The sequence below is a fragment of the Temnothorax nylanderi genome, unplaced genomic scaffold, assembly GCF_030848795.1.
Source record: "Temnothorax nylanderi isolate EJ_2023f unplaced genomic scaffold, tnyl_v1.0 TNYL_tig0315_pilon, whole genome shotgun sequence".
NCBI lineage: Eukaryota > Metazoa > Arthropoda > Insecta > Hymenoptera > Formicidae > Temnothorax > Temnothorax nylanderi.
The window spans coordinates 73,364-77,644 of NW_027249377.1; positions in this window are offsets into that span (position 1 = coordinate 73,364).

Here is a 4,281-nt window from a genome sequence, read left to right on the forward strand (position 1 = left end):
TTGCAAAGAGTTGCATCAATGTAACAAGCATGTGCGTGGCCTTTTCTATCCGAATTCTTTATCGTACATGTATGAATATCTGCTAACAATTGTGGTATTTTCTTTAAAGTACAGGTAAATATCGTTTTGAGGAATTTTTCATAACGATCGATTAGAATCTTCATCAACGAATCATCATAAATTTTACACAAAGCATTGCATAACCATGATTTTTTTACTCGTGCCTGTTGCAAAGGTAATACATTCGTAGTTTTACCTTTCTCGTTAATTACCAACAGTTCTAATGAACTAATGTTACGATATGTGTCGATAAAATAATTTTCGGATGAAGCTGTATGTCCCGATGTGCCACATAATGCACGTATTTTATCGTCATTTATAGAGCATTCAGCGGCAAGAGTCAAGCACACTTCTGATTTCTTTTTAAGTGAAGCTAATATTTTAGAGATCTTGCTGACAAAACTATCTCGAATACGCATACACCAACGTAAGATTCTTTCGGCTTCTAATCGTCTTTCAGTAGGATTTTTAATATTAAGTTTGTTTTCGATGTCTTCAATTGTCACAGGAATAAGAAATTGTATGTAATTTCGTGACCAAAACTTTGCATATTTTCTAGTAATATTTTTGGCAATATCGTAATTTTTGTTTGCAGATACGTATTTAGAATTCTTTCTCTCGTAATATCGCTTATTATAAAGCCATTTACGATCAGAATATTTTCTTTGTCTATCTCGTTCTTGCTGAGAATGTATAAGATATCGTTTTTGCTTATTAAGACGATACTTTTGTAAGTTGTCTTTATAATGTTTTCGCTTATTAAGACGATACTTTTGTAAGTTGTCTTTATACTGACGACGTCTTTTAACACAATCACTTTTTACTATTTTTCTCTCATAATATTGTTTATTATAAAGCCATTTACGATCAGAATATTTTCTTTGTCTATCTCGTTCTTGCTGAGAATGTATAAGATAATATTTTCGCTTATTAAGGCGAATATTTGCTAAGTTATCTTTATACTGACGTCGTCTTTCAGCACGATTGTCTTCTGAATTCTGATATTGACGCCGTTTTTTAGCACAATCATTTTCTGACGAGTCTTGTTCCTCTCGACAACGTTTCTTAGCGCGATTAATTTTAGTATTACTAACACAATTGTCTGAATTTTTATATCGACGCCGTTTTTTAGCACGATCATTTTCTGACGAGTCTTGTTCCTCTCGACAACGTTTCTCAGCGCAATTATTTCCAGTATTACTAATATTTTTACAGGAATCTTTCTGAGATAAACGTCTATTTATACGTAAAGCTGTCGCTTTAGCTTCTCTATCTCTTATTACTGCTAATGGAAGCACTGTCTGAACATCACTTTGTGGATCTTGAGGAAAATGTTCAATTGTATTCGATTCGAAAATCTTCAACAAATGTGAACGCATTACTCTGTAATCATATGTAACTTTGTCAGGTTTAATATCAAACAATAATGAAATCGCAAAAGCTATAGCAAAAACTCCGCAATCATTACAGTTTTCTTGATGTTGCACAGTAGGAAATTCGACAGGATTGTTCTCAAAGTCGTAGTCAGGAAATAATTTTCTCAAAAATATCTCGTGATGTTCGTGCAATTTGTTTCTATTTTGTGAATCATAGATATATATTTTTGTTGTATCGTAGTAACTACATACCCAATGTCCATCCTCATTATTACGTTTTGGATCTGGACAATTGTATGGAGCTAACGAACTGTGCAATATTTGTATATGTTTTCTATTTTCTGGTATACGTTGAATAAATTGAGGCCTTTGGATTTGCCATGTTCCGACAGGTTCATAATCTGAACAACTTTCCAAAAGTGTATGGAAATGATCCATATGATTGTCCGCAATCCATCGGCCTCGAATAATTCTATCTTTTTCTTCAGGCTTTAAAATTACTTTTTTTTCTAAATTTTGTTTGGATCGCTGTCGCTTTATAATAGCGCGATTGTTTAAATCCTGTTGCTCTGCACGAGCTTTTGTAGCATAATTATTTTCAGAATGTGTTTTTGCACTTTTAGCAATTGCTTCAGTTTCTGTCGCTTTTATTATCGCTAATGAAAGTACTCTTTGAGAAATAGCACATTGTGAATCTTGAACACAATTATTTTCTGACGAATCCTGTTCCTCTCGACAACGTTTCTCAGCGCAATTATTTCCAGTATCACTAATGTTTTCACAGGAATCTTTCTGAGATAAATGTCTATTTATACGTAAAGCTGTCGCTTTAGCTTCTCTATCTCTTATTACTGCTAATGGAAGCACTGTCTGAACATCACTTTGTGGATCTTGAGGAAAATGTTCAATTGTATTCGATTCGAAAATCTTCAACAAATGTGAACGCATTACTCTATAATCATATGTAACTTTGTCAGGTTTAATATCAAACAATAATGAAATCGCAAAAGCTATAGCAAAAACTCCGCAATCATTACAGTTTTCTTGATATTGCACAGCAGGAAATTCGACAGGATTGTTCTCAAAGTCGTATTTTGGAAATAATACTTTCAAGAATTCCTTGTGATGTTCGTGCAATTTTTTTCTATTTTGTGAATCATAGATGTATATTTTTGTTGTATCGTAATAACTACATACCCAATGTCCTTCTTTATTTCTATCTTCTGGATCATCACAATTTATTGGAGCTGACGAACTGTGCAATATTTGTATATGTTTCCTATTTTGTGGTATACGTTGCATAAATTTAGGCATTTGGATTCGCCATGTTTCGACAAGTTTATAATCTGAACAACTTTCCAAAAGTGTATGGAAATGATCGATATGATCGTCATTAATCCATTCGCCTCGAATAATTATATCTTTTTCTTCAGGCTTTAAAATTACTTTTTTTTCTAAATTTTGTTTGAATTGCTGTCGCTTTATAATAGCGCGATTGTTTAAATCCTGTTGCTCTGTACGAGATTTTGTAGCATAATTATTTTCAGAATGTGTTTTTGCACTTTTAGCAATTGCTTCAGTTTCTGTCGCTTTTATTATCGCTAATGGAAGTACTCTTTGAGAAATAGCACATTGTGAATCTTGAGCACGATTATTTGGTAAATTCTGTTTGCATCGTTGCTGCTTTGTAGCGCGATTTTCTAAATTCTGTTTTTCTGCCCGACATTTTTTAGCGTAATTACTTTTAAAATGTCTTTTCATACGTTGAGCAGTCGCTTTAGCCTCTCTATCTTTTATCACTGCTAATGGAAGTACTTTTTGAGGATTAGCACATTGCAAATCCTGAGGAAAATGTTCAATAACATTATTTTCCAAAATTTGTATCAAATGTGAACGCATAAACTTATGTTCATACTTTACTTTGTCAGGTTTAATATTAAATAACAGCGAAGTAGCAAAAGCTATAGCAAAAACACCACTATCTCTACTGTTCAATTGATGTTGCACAGTAGGAAATTTGACGGGATGTTTTTTAAAGTCATGTGTTGGAAATAATTTTTCCAAGAATTGCTCATGATCTTTACACAACGTTTTATTACTTGAAGAATCATATATAAATATATTTTTTGTATCATAATAGCTACACACCCAATGTAACGAACTATATAATATTTGAATGTGTTTTTTATCTTGTGATACAGGTTGAATCGTATCAGACAATTGTATTTCGATAGGTCTATAATCTGAACAACTTTGTAAAAGTCTATGGAAATGATCAATATGTACGTCCGTAAGCCATTCGCCTCGGGTAATTATATCTTTGTCTGCAGGCTTTAAAATAATATTTTGAGTCTTTAGAGACATTGTATAAAATAGGCGCACAACAGATTTCTTAAACCGCTAAGCAATTAATTTTTATAGGCGCAGAGCAGCCGATTTTTACAGAACAGCCGATGATTTTAGGCTCAGAGCAACCAATTTTTATGGGCGCAAAGCAGCCGACTTTTAAAGGCGCAAAGCAGCCGATTTTTTAAGGCGCAAAGCAGCCGATTTTTTAAGGCGCAGAGCAGCCGATGTTAGTAGGCGCAGAGCAGCCGATTTTTTAAGGCGCAAAGCAGCCAATGTTTGTAGGCGCAGAGCAGCCGATTATTATGAGCGCAAAGCAGCTGATCTTTATAGGCGCAAAGCAGCCGATTTTTATCAGCGCAAAGCAGCTGACTTTTAAAGGCGCAAAGCAGCCGAAGTTTAAAGGCGCAAAGCAGCCGATGTTTGTAGGCGCAGAGCAGCCAATGTTTGTAGGCGCAAAGCAGCCGATGTTTATAGGCGCAGAGCAGCCAATGTTTGT